At 35.9% G+C, this 14,387-nt stretch overlaps 1 long non-coding RNA gene, 10 other non-coding genes and 1 pseudogene across 11 annotated transcripts; all 12 read left to right on the top strand.

Annotated features, from left to right (window-relative positions):
- Window positions 1-67: 67 nt before the first annotated feature.
- On the top strand, window positions 68-6,278 carry LOC117195923 (uncharacterized). Its single transcript, XR_004475889.2, has 5 exons — window positions 68-156; window positions 947-1,022; window positions 2,725-2,808; window positions 4,107-4,192; window positions 4,727-6,278. It is a non-coding gene; the product is annotated as an uncharacterized LOC117195923 (long non-coding RNA).
- LOC117200351 (small nucleolar RNA SNORD113/SNORD114 family) lies at window positions 583-656 on the top strand. The gene has a single exon (XR_004481856.2). It is a non-coding gene; the product is annotated as a small nucleolar RNA SNORD113/SNORD114 family (small nucleolar RNA).
- Window positions 1,361-1,433, top strand: LOC117200193 (small nucleolar RNA SNORD113/SNORD114 family). The gene has a single exon (XR_004481673.1). It is a non-coding gene; the product is annotated as a small nucleolar RNA SNORD113/SNORD114 family (small nucleolar RNA).
- LOC117200181 (small nucleolar RNA SNORD113/SNORD114 family) lies at window positions 2,124-2,196 on the top strand. The gene has a single exon (XR_004481659.1). It is a non-coding gene; the product is annotated as a small nucleolar RNA SNORD113/SNORD114 family (small nucleolar RNA).
- LOC117200210 (small nucleolar RNA SNORD113/SNORD114 family) lies at window positions 3,542-3,615 on the top strand. Its single transcript, XR_004481694.1, has one exon. It is a non-coding gene; the product is annotated as a small nucleolar RNA SNORD113/SNORD114 family (small nucleolar RNA).
- LOC117200332 (uncharacterized) lies at window positions 4,526-4,596 on the top strand (annotated as a pseudogene).
- On the top strand, window positions 5,490-5,564 carry LOC117200166 (small nucleolar RNA SNORD113/SNORD114 family). Its single transcript, XR_004481643.1, has one exon. It is a non-coding gene; the product is annotated as a small nucleolar RNA SNORD113/SNORD114 family (small nucleolar RNA).
- Window positions 6,279-6,702: 424 nt separating the features above from the next.
- LOC117200191 (small nucleolar RNA SNORD113/SNORD114 family) lies at window positions 6,703-6,774 on the top strand. Its single transcript, XR_004481670.1, has one exon. It is a non-coding gene; the product is annotated as a small nucleolar RNA SNORD113/SNORD114 family (small nucleolar RNA).
- Window positions 6,775-7,627: 853 nt separating this feature from the next.
- LOC117200246 (small nucleolar RNA SNORD113/SNORD114 family) lies at window positions 7,628-7,701 on the top strand. Its single transcript, XR_004481732.1, has one exon. It is a non-coding gene; the product is annotated as a small nucleolar RNA SNORD113/SNORD114 family (small nucleolar RNA).
- Window positions 7,702-10,167: 2,466 nt separating this feature from the next.
- LOC117200175 (small nucleolar RNA SNORD113/SNORD114 family) lies at window positions 10,168-10,242 on the top strand. Its single transcript, XR_004481652.1, has one exon. It is a non-coding gene; the product is annotated as a small nucleolar RNA SNORD113/SNORD114 family (small nucleolar RNA).
- A 1,593-nt stretch (window positions 10,243-11,835) lies between these two features.
- Window positions 11,836-11,907, top strand: LOC117200315 (small nucleolar RNA SNORD113/SNORD114 family). Its single transcript, XR_004481797.1, has one exon. It is a non-coding gene; the product is annotated as a small nucleolar RNA SNORD113/SNORD114 family (small nucleolar RNA).
- Window positions 11,908-12,786: 879 nt separating this feature from the next.
- Window positions 12,787-12,861, top strand: LOC117200324 (small nucleolar RNA SNORD113/SNORD114 family). The gene has a single exon (XR_004481807.1). It is a non-coding gene; the product is annotated as a small nucleolar RNA SNORD113/SNORD114 family (small nucleolar RNA).
- Window positions 12,862-14,387: the final 1,526 nt, after the last annotated feature.

Genomic DNA, 14,387 nt, shown 5'->3' on the forward strand with positions numbered 1-14,387 from the left:
AATGAAATGTGGACAGCAATGATCAATAATGCTTCAATCTTTTTATCATCTGCTATGCTTTGTACTCCTCAGGGTGGGTACTGAATGCTGTTCAAGGTTCTGCCATGATCCCTGTGATCAAAAAATTTACGTTTGCATCTACATGTGCGGACCAGCGTAAGTAATAATTAAATTTCTTGTCGAGGCGACTAATGGCATTCACTATCAGGTACTTCCCTGGTGGTCCAGCGGTTAAGACTCCGTGCTTCCACTGCAGGGGGCGAGGGTTCAATCCCTCGTTGGGGAGCTAAGATCCCACATGTTGCGCCAGAAAATAAATATCTATGAAATATAGTGACAGAAGACCAACCATAGCCTGATAGTGAAGCTGGTGTTGACATGAAGCATGATGTTGATTAATTGATATATTAAACATTGAGGTCAAATAGAGAAAGAGATCTAGTCTCTGTGGGAAATAATTCTATAGACAGATCTTAGGAATTTTCAAGAAACTTCTTAGGTTTTTGTGATTTACGTGAATTTATTTTGCTGTTATTTGTGAATGATTGAGTTAAACAAAAGATGAAGAATAAGGGTAAATTATGGACCAATGATGATGACTGGCGCATATGAGTCATATACAGTGAATATTACGTGTCGGAAGCTCTGAGGTCCAACTTAAAAAGAATCTGGTACGTTCACCCTGTTTGACATGTTCCATTAGACATTTGTCACATATATGCAAGGATCTTTTTCTTGAACTTGTGGCCATAGGCTTAAAAAATATTGTTATAAAAGAATCAATAGCAGAGTAAGGTTGATGTTTGATTGATTAAGAGAAAATAAATAAATATTACTATAAATTAATAAATACCTAAATTACTATGTATATGAATGGTAGAAAGTATGGATTAATGGCGTGAATGTCTCAATCTTTTTATTACCTTCTCTGCTTGGTACTCTTCAGAACAGATACTGGAGCTGATTTCAACTTCCACCATGATCAAGGTTACCGTACTGCCTCTGTCAGGAAAGAGACAAAGGTAGGTAATGGTCAAAGATCTTGTCTTGGTTTGGGTCTTCGTTTAAGGGTGTTCATGGTATTATTAAAAATTCTTAAATCAAAAAGTTAACTATTGTCAATGATAAATATGTATGAAACACGTTGATTAATCAATAATGTGTAACACTGAGATTGAATAACAGAAGAGATATTATCCATGTGGGAAATGCTTGTATAGACAGACTGTAGAATCTTGCTCTTGGTTTTTTTGTGTGTGAATTATATACTTATTTTATTATTATCAAAGAATTAATAATTATTAATAGTTTAATCAATACAAACACCAATGAAGAAAATGACACCCTAATATGGAATAACATGACATTGATGACTACTGGTGACATATGAGTAGTGGATGATGAAAATAAGTGTCTGAAATGCTGAGATCCAATACACAACATAATGTGTTCGATCCTTCTTTTGGAAATGATCATATAGACGACTGTCAGAAATATACAAAGGTCATGTTCTTATATTAGATTCATAGGTTTAATGGATCATAGATAGAACCATTAGAGAAAGATAAAAGTGAAAATGAAGCATTATTCAATCATGAACATATGTAGTGAGGCAAGATATATTATTAATAAATATTGAAAACAGTGAAGCCCTTTAAGAAATAAATGGATCAAGGGTGTTACTTCTTTGGCTAAGGATCATGTAGACATAGATAATTAACAGTCAGTTTCATTATTCTGGATCAGTTGCAAGGTTGAGGTTGTTCTCTTTGTTAATAGAGAAAATGTGTATATATAATGAAAAATTAATGAATACCTAAAAAATTGGAGTAAGTGATGTGGAAAGGAAGGACCAATGTAGATAAGGTCCTAACTTTTTTTTTTTTTTTATAAACTTTTCTGCTCTATATTCCTCAGAGTGAACACCCTTGAGGGATTTAACCATCTTTCATGATCACAAGCTCTTTGGTTGCATCTATACATTAGAAGCATGGAGACCACTGTCAGTCAAAGTTCTCGTGTTGGTTTGGGTGGTTTGCTTAAGAGTAGTTACTGTATGATTAGTGTGAATTAATGAATTAATAAACAATTTAGAAATGAACAAAGAGAAATTGAGCCAATCCTGGACCAATGATGATAACTGATGATTTGAATCAAGGATGATAAATAATATGTGTCTGAAACTCTGAGGTGCAGCAAAAAGAAATCTAATGCATTAACTCTGTTTGTAAAGATCCTATAGATAAAAGTCAGGAATATACAAGGATCTTGTTTATTCTTTGTGTTCATTCATGCATTTTCACTTTACTGTTATAATTGGAGAAATGAAATAATCAAAAACCAAATATGTAAATAAATAAAGCTGAATGGGTGAATCCTTATCCAATTATAAAAATATGTGGTCATGCAAGAAATACTGTTAATAAATTTGAAAACAGTGAAGTCCAAAGAGAAACAAGTGGTGCATAACTGTTAAATCTTTGGCTAAGAATAATACAGACAATAGTAAGATTATTTACTGTAATCAGTAAGGTTACTTACTGTAAGTCACTGCTCATTTTCTGTGTCAGGGACAAGTTTTAAGTTCACTTTTTTAAGAGAAAATGAAATAAACATACTCCAAATTAACGATTGTCTAAGTCACTAAAAATGAAATGCAGAAGCAAGGATCAATGGAGATTAGTTCTCAATATTTTATTATCTGCTCTGACCTGTACTTCTCAGAATGGATGCCCTTGAGCTGATTTAAGCATCTTCCATGGACAGGAGCCCTATGGTTGCATCTGTGTTAGGAGGATGGAGAACAATGTGAGTAGTAGTCAATGTTCTTGTCTTGGATTGAGCCGTATTTTTTTTAATTATTACTTTAAAAGGTATTATTTAAAAAATTAAATATAATAAAAAAGTCCAAGCATGCTAATGTCAAATACCATTGATACAAAACAATATGATTAATCCATATATGAAACACTGAGTTCAGTTAATGAAAGAGTTGGGTTTCAGGGGAAATGATTGTATAGATAAATGTTAGGGATATTCAAGACTCTTACACATAATTTTTTGTGTGATTTATTTATTTATTTATTTGGCTTTGTTGGGTCTTCGTTTCTGCGCACGGGCTTTCTCTGGTTGCGGCGAGTGGGAGCTACTCTTCATTGTGGTGTGCAGGCTTCTCGTTGCAGTGGCTTCTCTTGTTGCAGAGAATGGGCTCTAGACATGCGGCTTCAGTAGTTGTGGCAAGCGGGCCCTAGAGCGCACAGGCTTCAGTAGTTGCAGCACATGGGCTCAGTAGTTGTGGCATGAGGGCTCTAGGGTGTGAGGGCTCAGTAGTTGTGACTTGCAGGCTCTAGAGCACAGGCTCAGTAGTCGTGGTGCATGGGCTTTGTTGCTCTGGACCAGGGATTGAACCCGTGTCCACTGCATCGGCAGGTGGTCTCTCAACCACTGGGCCACCAGGGAAGTCCCTGATTTATGTTTATTTAAATAATAGGGAATTAATTAATAAACAAATGTAGAGGACAGTAGAGAAAACTGCCTCTCCTGGACCGTTGGCCATGACTTGAGGCATAGGAGTCATATATGGTGAATACCATGTGTCTGTAACCCTGATTCCACACAACGCAAAATCTAGCCTATCTTCTGTTATAAATGACCCCATGGGTTGATGTTAGGAAAATACAAACATTATATTCCTATTCTGGGTTAATAGATTTAGACATATTATTAATAATAAATCAGCAATCTAGCCATTAGAAAATATAAAAAAACACATAAAAAGAAGAAGGCAAAGCATTGTTCACTAGGAACATATGTGGTCAGGCAAGAAATATTATTAATTAAATAGAAAACATTCATGCCCTTTAAGCAATAAACGAATAAGTGTTTTGCCCTTTTGCTGAAAGGATCATACAGACACTGATAAGTAAGAGTCAACATTGTTGATCTGGGTCAGTCTCAAGTTTAAGGCTTTCTTTTCTTAAGAGAAAAAGTACTATGTTATGAAAAATTAATGAATGCCTAAATGAGTAAATGAAATGTGGATAACAAGGATCAATGGAGATAAGGTCTGAAATTTTTTATCATCTTTTCTGCTCTGTACCTCTTAGAATGGGAGCACTTCAGCTGGTTGAAGGATTCTTCTATGGTCCTGAGAGCTCTGGTTGCATTCACGTGTTAGGACTGTGGAGACCATGTGAGTAATAGACAAATTTTGGCCTTAGTTTCAATATTTTATTTAAAGCTATTGACTGTATTATTGCAAGTTGTGAAATATAATCAATGAAATCCAAATAGCCCAGAGTGAAATATGGGATTAATATGAAGTATTATATTGATTCATTCATAAAATGATAAATGAGAGTAATTAATGAAAGATGTTGACACAAGAATGATTCTAAATATATATTAGAGATTTCTAAGCTCTTTGGTGGTTCCAATGAATAACCATTTTTAAAATTATGATTACCGAATTATGAATTGAACAATAAGTAATATAGAAATGAATGAGTAAAAAGAGGTACGGTATTGGATCAGTGATGACTATTGGTGGCGTATGAGTCGTGTACAATGAATACGTTCTGGAACTCTGAGGTCTGATGCAAAAGAAATGTCTTTTTTCTCTTCATGCATTTTCATTCTTTATTATAATTGAAGCAATGAAAGAATCAATAAACAAACATGTGGACAAATGGAGAGAAAGTCTCAATCTTTATCACCTTCTGTTTAGTACTTTTCAGAATAGAAGCTCAGAGTGATTTCAGCCTCTATTGTGATCAAGGTTATCATTTTCAGGTTGGTATAGGACAGAGACCCAGGTGAGTAATGACCAGTGTTCCTCTCTTGGTTTGGGTAATTTACTTAAGTGTTTTCATTGTATTCTAAAAAGTAATAAATCTAATCAACAGGTTAATAATGGCCCATTGATAAATATGACCTGAAACCTTATACTGATTAATTGATATTGTAGGGACTTCCCTGGTGGTGCAGTGGTTAGAATCTGCCTGTCAATGCAGGGGACACGGGTTCCAGCCCTTGTCCAGGAAGATCCTACATGCTGCAGAGCAACTAAGCCCGTGTGCCACAACTACTGAGCTGCGCTCAAGAGCCCACGAGCCACAAGTACTGAGCCTGTGTGCCTACAGCCTGTGCTCCACAACAAGAGAAGCCACCACAATGAGAAGCCCGCACACCACAACGAAGAGTAGCCCCTACTTGTCACAACTAGAGAAAGCCTGAGCGCAGCAACAAAGACCCAACGCAGCCAAAAATAAATAAATAAATTTATTTAAAAAAATTGATATTGTATAACATTGATATTCATTAATGAAAGAGTTGTAATCTATTTTGGTAATGATTAGAGAGAAGTTAGGGATATTCGAGTGTCTTGTTCTTTGGCTTTTGTTAATCATATATTTATTTTATTACTATCAATGAAGTAATGATTTAATTGATACAAATATATAAATGAATGGACTAAAATTGGGCTTAAATGAACCAATGATGAGGATTGGTAGAGGTTGAGGCACAGACGATGAATAATAAGTATCTGGAACCCTGAGGTCCAAGACAATACATGCTCTATTTTCATGTTTATTTGATCCTATGGACAGATGTTAGGAATGTATAATTTTCAAGTTCTTCGATTAAGTTTTAAAATTATTACTAGATCAATGAGAGCACTATTAAAGTTACATAAATAATAGATTACAAAGAAAAGATAAATTATGTTCTCATTATGAACATCTATGATGAGACAAGAAATATTAATAAAAATTTCCAGCACTGATGATCATTATGAAATAGATGGATCAAGGGTGTCATCACTTTTTCCAGATACCAGATAGACTTGAACAATTAGGAGTCAATTTTATTGTTCTGAATCAGTCTTAAGTATGAGCTTGTTCTTTCTGTTAAGAGAAAACAATTTCTACATTAAGAAAAAGTTATAAATTCCTAAATGACTGGGTAAAAGAAATGTACAATGCAAGAGTCAATGGAGATAAATTTTCTTTTTTTCTCATTGACTGTGCTTCATATTGTTCAAAATGGACACGTTCGCGCTGATGAAGCGTTATTCCATGGTGATGCACCTTATGATTACATCTCTGTATTAGAAGCACAGAGACAAATGTGAGTAATAGTCAAATTTCTCATCTTAGTTTCAGTGATTTTTTTCCCCTGTGTATTCAGTGTATTACTTGAAACTTCCATATAGAGTAACAGAAGGCCAGTGTAGCTCAGTGATAAATATAGGCCTTCATTAAACACTAATTGATTAATGCATAGATGTATAATAGCATATAATTTAAAAAGAGGTACGTTGCTGTGAGAATGATCTATTTACAGTTAGCGATATCATGACTCTTCTTGGGTTTTGTGACTAATAATTTTAAAATTATTATGAGTGACTTACTGAATTAGTCAATAAACAAATAGAAATGAACAAAGAAAAGAGTAAAAAGTATTAAATTAATCAAAAACTTACTCATAATTCAATGATAAATATAAGAAATATTCTTTTGAATAATTGATAATGGGCAGGATTGAGGTCGGGAATTGGAAGAGATGGACCCTTAATGGGAAATGATTCTGTAAACTGAGGTTAGGGGTATTGAAGGGTGTTATTCTTGGAATATTTAGTGAACCATATATTATTTTATTATTCTTCCATATAGAAGTGATGGAAGAAAAGAGACTCAGTGATGGAACAGTGATGATGATTGTGACGGGAAGAGTCCTGAATGATGAAAACATGTCTGAAACTCTGAGGTCCAACCCAGACCGTAAGTAGTCTCTTCCTTCTGGTGAAACTGTTTCTATAGAGAGATGACAGGAATATAAATAGGTCACATTTTTGTATGGATTTCATAGACAGATTTGTTGTTATTAATAGATCTATAATGAACCATTTAGCAAATATAGATGAACATAAGGAAAAACAGGGTGAAGCGAGACAAAAGATACTGTTAATAAATATTGAAAACACTGATGCCCATTAAATAAATGGGTAAGGGTCACCTGTTTGGCCAAGGTTAGATAGAAAGACATGCATAAGCAAGAGTCAGTTTAATTGTTCTGCTTCAGACAAAAGACTGAGATTTTCTTTTAACAAGGTAAAAAAATTAGAGAGAAAAAGTAATAAAAACATAAATACTGAGTAACAGAAATGCCGAAAACAAAGATAGTGGTGATTAGGTCTGAAAAGTTTTATCATCTTCTGTGTTGCATACACCTCAGAGTGAAGTCACTAGACGTGATTTAGAATCGTCCATGGATATGAGCTATGGGTTTGCCTCTGCGAAATAGGAGATGGAGATTACTGTGAGTCATAGTAGAAGTTCTTTCCTCTATGGTTTTATCAAAGTAATTCAATGTATTTAATAAGAAATGAGGAATATAGTAAAGAAGGAGACTGCATCTCAGTGTTGAGTATGGATATAAAATCCACTATATGGTTTAATACATATATAGAAAACAATGTATTAAAGAGAGATATATATTTAAGTAATAATTATTCTATATAGATGAAGGCTTTTCGTATTTTTTCTTGAATTGTATTGCTAAAAATAATTAGTGAATTTTTTATTTAATCAAAAAAAAGATGTGTACATAGAAAAAGGACCAATGTTCAATCGATGATGATTTCTGTTCATCAGTATGAGTGATATAAAGTGAATACTTGTCTGGAATTTTGAGGTCCGATATTACATTAATCTATTCCATTCTCAACTCAAGAAGGCATCCTATAGGCAGGAATAAATGAGCTTAGTTTGGTCTTGTGTTCATATTTTTCATTCTATTATTAAAATAGGAAAATGGGAGAATCTATAAATACATATGTAATTAAAAATAAAGGTAAATGATCTGTATACCTTCTTGGGAGAAATGTCTATTTAGATCTTATGCCCATTTTTTGATTGGGTTGTTGTTATTTATTTATTATTTTTTAAATTAATATGTATTGGAGCATGGTTGCTTTACAATGTTGTGTTAGCTTCCACTGCACAACAAAATGAATCAGAGCTGCATGAGCTGTTTGTATATTTTGGGGACTAATCCCTTGTTAGTTGCTTGGTTTGCAAATATTTTCCCCCATTCTGAGGGTTTTCTTTTCGTTTTGTTAATGGTTTCCTTTGCTGTGCAAAAGCCTTTAAGTTTAATTAGGTCCCATTTGTTTATTACTGTTTTTATGTTCATTAGTTTAGGAGATGGATCAAAAAAGATCTTGCTGCAATTTGTGTCACAGAGGGTTCTCCCTATGTTTTCCTCTAAAAGTTTTACACTATCTGGCCTTACATTTAGGTCTTTAATCCACTTTGAGTTTATTTTTGTGTATGGTGCTAGGGTGTGTTCTAATTTCATTCTTCAACATGTAGCTGTCCAGTTTTCCCAGCACCACATATTGAAGAGACTGTCTTTTCTCCATTGTATATGTATACTTGCCACTTTTGTCATAGATTAGGTGACCATAAATGCGTGGGTTTATCTCTGGACTTTCTATTCTGTACCATTGATCTATATTTCTGTTTCTGTGCCAGTACCATACTGTTTGATGACTATAGCTTTCTAGAAGAGTCTGAAGTCAGGGAGCCTGATTTCTTCAGATCTGTTTTTCTTTCTCCAGATTGCTTTGGCTATTCATGGTCTTTTGTATTTCCATACAAATTGTAAAGTTTTTTGTTCTAATTCTGAAAAAAAAATTGGTAATTTGATAAGGATTGCATTGAATCTGTAGATATCTTTGGATATGTAGCCATTTTCAGAATATTGATTCTTTCATCCAAGAATATGGTATATCTCATCATCTGTTTGTGTCATCTTTTATTTCTTTCATCAGCATCTTATAGTTTTCTAATTACAGGTCTTTGGCTTCCTTACGAAGGTTTATTCCTAGCTATTTTATTCTTTTTGATGCAACGGTAAATGTGATTGTTTCCGTAATCCCTATTTATGAACTTCCGTTGTTAGAGTATAATAATGCAAGAGATTTCTGTGTATTAATTTTGAATCCTGCAACTTTTCCAAGTTCATTGAAGAGCTCTACTAGTTTTCCGGTATCATATATATGATTTTGTATGTATAATATAATATCATTGGCAAATAGTGACAGTTTTACATTTCCTTTTCCAATTTGGATCACTTTTAATTCTTTTCTTCTCTGATACCAGTGGTTAGGGCTTCCAAAACTATGTTGAATTATACTCAAATAAAAAATTTAAAATATTAGGTGAGCAAAAAAATACCAATTTCCAATTACTGGAAATATGGGTGGAGACAATAGATAGCTAGTGGGAAGCAGCCGCATAGCACAGGGAGATCAGCTCGGTGCTTTGTGACCGACTAGAGGGGTGGGATAGGGAGGGTGGGTGGGAGGGAGATGCAAGAGGGAAGAGATATGGGGACAAATGTATATGTATAGCTGATTCACTTTGCTATACAGCAGAAACTAACACACCATTGTAAAGCAATTATACTCCAATAAAGATGTTTTTAAAAAAAAGATATACCAGTAATATGTCAAGCAAAGCCAGAATTTCAATTATAAAGCCAAAGGACATGACTGTTACCACTTAGGGTAAGGACGAGGGTCAGGAGAAGTGGTTGACAACCTTCATATTCTGGCGCAGTGGCAAGATTGAAGATTCCTTTTCAACAGATTTCACATATCCTCAACATTAGGGATTGCCTAAATAATGATGTGAATGCGGAAGCAGGGATAAGTGGAGAGTGTCTCCACCATTTTTATCTTCTGCTTTGTTTTATACTCCTCAGAGTGGGTGCACTGGACCAGAAATGAGGATTCTTCCTTGAGTGCCATCCTAGGATGGCATCTTTGTCATAGGAGCCCGGACACCCATGTGAGCATCATCTAGTTCCTAGTCTGGGGGTGGGTGGTTTCTCAAAAAGTAATGACTAAGCTAAAAAAAATGAGTGAAAGAAAATCAAAGGAGGACATCTTTATCCCATTGATAAACAAGGAACTGTTGTGAAGCAAAAACCTGATAATAAATATGAGAGAGATATAATGATGTGAGAATGGTTATAGAGGCAGGTGAGTGATATCGAGGTCTCGCTGGGTTTTGCAAACCCTAGAGTGTCAAAATTTGCATTAGTGAAGTAACGCATGCATCAGTGAAACATATAGAATGAAGAGAAAGTCATCTTTTCTGGATCGATGATGATAAATGCCAGCGCATGAGTCGTGGATGACGAATAATACATGTCTGGACCTCTCAGGTCCAATACACAAGACATGTGGTCTGTCTCTTCATGCGTATTCACTGGTTATGCTAATTGAGCCAATGAAAGCATCAGTAAACAAATCTGCTGGTCCATGGAGAGAAAGTCTCAATCTCGGTCATTACCTTCTCTGTTCGGTACTTTTCAGAATAGAAGCTCAGGCGATTTCAGCCTCCATTTTGATCAAGCTTCTCCTTTTCAGGTTGCTATGGGACAGAGACCCAGGTGAGTCATGGCCAGGGTTCCTGTCTTGGTTTGGGAAATTTGTTTAAGTGTTTTCATTGTATTCTCAAAAGTCATCGATATATATCAAAGGGTTGATGATGGCCCGTTGAAAAATAAGCCATGAGAGCTTATGCTGATGAAGTGATCATCTAGATCCTGGAAATGCATTAAGGAAAGAGATCACATGTATGGTGATAGTGATTGGATAGAAGTTAGGGATATTTGCAGGTCTTGTTCTTGGGTTTGGGGTATTCATGTCTTTCTTTCATTAGTATCAATGGTATAATGATTTATTTGATAGAGATATGTCAATGAACGAACTAAAATTGAACCCAAGGGGACCAACAAACAAGGTGGGTAGAGGATGAGGCATGGGCAAGGAACTATAAGTATCTGGAATTTGAGGGCCAAGAAGGATACATACTCTGTTTTCTACATTGATTTCTTCCTATGGACAGATGTTCAGAATATATAACATCATGCTCTTAGTTTGGGTTACTTAATTTAGATTTCATATTATTAATCGATAAGTGATAGAACCGTTCAAAATATGTAAATAGTAGATTAAGAAGAAAAAGTCAGTTAATTCCTACTGTGGACACATGTGGTCTGGCAAGAAGCAATCCTAAATATTTCCACTGGTGATGACCATTAATAACAAATGGATCTAGGAGGTCAGCTGTTTGGCCAAGCTTCATGTGGATGTGAATAATTAAGAGTCAATTTTATTGTTCTGGGGTGCTCTCAAGTTTGACGGTATTTTTGTTTGTAGAAAAAGAAAAATCTCTGCGTTATGAAAGAGTGACCAATTCCTCATGATTGAGAGCATTAAATCTGGAAAGAATGCATCAAAGTCCATAAAGTTTCCTTTCTCTCTCTCTCTTTTGTTTCATCGACTGTGCTTTCTGTTGATTAAAGTGGGCATGTTCGAGCTGATCAAGCCTTCAGTATTCCATTGTGAGGCACCTTATAATTGCAGGAACCCATGTGAGTAATAATCAAATTTCATGTCATGGTTTCTGTTATTATTTTGTCCCTATGTGTATGCATTCAGTATATTACTAGAGACATCCCTATAGGAAAACAGAAGGCCAGTCAGCTCAGTGATAAATGTTACATTTTATGAAATATTAATTGCTTACTGCCCCAATGAAAAAAACAAGGCAAAACAAAACAAACCACAACAAGACAAAATCAGCATTGTGATTTACAGGTGAGACACACTGCTGTGAGAATAAATTATGGAGAGAAGAGGGATATCATGACTGCCCTTAGGTTTCGTGATTAGTAGGGTTTTCAATACCTATGAGAGATTTATTGCCTCAATCAGTACACGATGTAGAAATACATGAAGAGAAGGAGGGACACTATTGGATCGATGATGACTACTGGTGGCGTATGAGTCATGTACAATGAATATGTGTCTGGAACTCTGAGGTCTGATGCAAATGGAATCTAGTCCATTGTCCTATTGGTAGTGACCGTAGAGGCTGAAGTCAGGAATGAATGAGGGTCTTCTTTGCAGTCTTTGTGTTTATGCCTTTTCATTCTGTTTGTACAATTGAAAAACTGAGGCTCTCTTCATAAATATATGAATAAAACTAAAGATGAATGATGGAAAACAATTTCCAGTCACAGAAATTTGGGTGGAGATGAGATATACGATTAATATATCAAGGAAAGCCTGAAATTCAATTAGAAAGCCATGGCACATGACTGTTACCACTTACGGTAATGAGGTGGGGGCCAGGAGAAGTGGTAGACAACATTCATATTCTGGCACAGAGGCAATATTGAAGTGGTTCCTTTTCAAAAGCTTTCGTATATCCACTACATTAGGGATTTCCTATATAATGATGTGAATGTGGAAGCAGGGATGAGTGGAGAGTGTCTCCACCATTTTAATCTTCTGCTTTGCTTTATACACCTCAGAGTGGATGCATTGGACCAGAAATGAAGATTCTTCCTTGAGTGCCAGCCTAGGATGGCATCTTGGTTGTAGGAGCCAGGAGACCCTTGTGAGCATCATCTAGTTCCTAGTCTGGGGATGGGTGTTTTCCCTAAAAGTAATGAGTATATTAACAAAATGGTGAAGGAAAATGAGAGAATGGTATCTTTATCTCATTGATAAACAAGGAACTGTTGTGAAGCAAAATGCTGATAATAAATATGAGAAAGATATAATGGTGTGAGAATAGTTCAAGACAGGTGAGCGATAGCGAGGCCACATTGGGTTTTGCGAACCCCAGTGTCAAAATTCGCATTAGTGAATTAATGCATGAATCAGTGAACCGTACAGAATGAAGAGAAAGTCATCTTTTCTGGATCGATGTTGATAAATGCCAGCGTATGAGTCGTCGATGATGAATAATATGTGTCTGGAACTCTGAGGTCCAATACAAAAGAAATGTGGTCTTTCTCTTCATGCATTTTCATTGGTTATGCTAACTGAGCCAATGAATGCATCAAGCAACAAATCTGCTGATCCATGGAGAGAAAGTCTCCATCTCATCATCACCTTCTCTGTTTGGTACTTTTTAGAATAGAGACTCAAGGTAATTTCAGCCTCCATTTTGATCAAGTTTCTCCATTTCAGGTTGCTATGGGACAGAGACCCAGGTGAGCTTTGTCCAGGGTTCCTGTCTTGGTTTGGGGAATTGACTTAAGTGCTTTCATTGTATTCTCAAAACTCATTGACATATTTCAAAGGGTTGATGATGGCCCATTGTAAAACAAGCCATGAGAGCTTATGCTGATGAAGTGGTCATCTAGATCCTGGAAATTCATTAAGAAAAGAGATCTCATGTATGGTGGTAGTGACTGGAGAGAAGTTAGGGATATTCGCAGGTCTTGTTCTTGGGTTTTGGGTATTTGTGTCTTTCTTTCATTAGTATCACTAAAGTAATGATTTAATTGATAGAGATATATAAATAAATGAAGTAAAATCCGACCCAAGGGGACCAACGATGAAGATGGGTAGACGATGAGGCATCGGCAAGGAGCCATAAGTATTTGGAGGCCGGACGGCAAAGAAGGATACGTACTCTGTTTTCTACATTGATTTCTTCCTATGGACAGATGTTCGGAATATATGATGTCATGCTTTTATTTTGGTTACTCAATTTAGTTTTCATACTATTAATCGATCAGAGATAGAACCCTTCAAAATAAGTAAATAGTAGATTAAGAAGAAAAGGTCAATTATTGCCTACTGTGGACACATGTGCTTCAGCAAGAAGTAATCCTATGGACGGCCACCAGTGATGCCCATTAATAACAAGTGGACCTAGGAGTTCCAGTGCACATGGAATCTAGTCCATTGTCCTATGGGAAGTGACCCTAGAGGCAGAGGTCAGGAATGATGAGGGGCTTCTTGGTGGTCTTTGTATGCATGCCTTTTCATTCTGTTCAACAATTGAAAAACTGAGGCTGTCTTCATAAATATATGAATAAAAAAAAATTAACGGCAGCAATTACCAATCATTGAAATATGGGTGGAGGCAAGATATACCATTAATATATTAAGGAAAGCCTGAATTTCAATTAGAAAGCCATGGCGCATGACTGTTACCACTAGAGTAAGGAGGAGCAGGCCAGGATAATGGGTAGAAAAACTTCATAATATGACACACCGGCAAGATTGAACTGGTTTCTTTTCAACAGATTTCACACATCCGCTGTGTTAGAGATTGCCTAAATAACAATGGGAATGTGGAAGCCGGGATGAGTGGTGAGTGTCTCCACCATTTTTATCTTCTGCTTTGCTTCATACTCCTCAGAGTGGATGCACTGGACAAAAAAAGAGGCTTTGTCCTCGAGTACCAGCCTAGAATGGCATCTTGGTCATGGGAGCCCGTGTGAGCATCATCTAGTTCCTAGTCTGGGGGTGGGTGTTTTCACTAAAAGTAATGACTATGCTAACA

The sequence above is a fragment of the Orcinus orca genome, chromosome 2, assembly GCF_937001465.1.
Source record: "Orcinus orca chromosome 2, mOrcOrc1.1, whole genome shotgun sequence".
NCBI lineage: Eukaryota > Metazoa > Chordata > Mammalia > Artiodactyla > Delphinidae > Orcinus > Orcinus orca.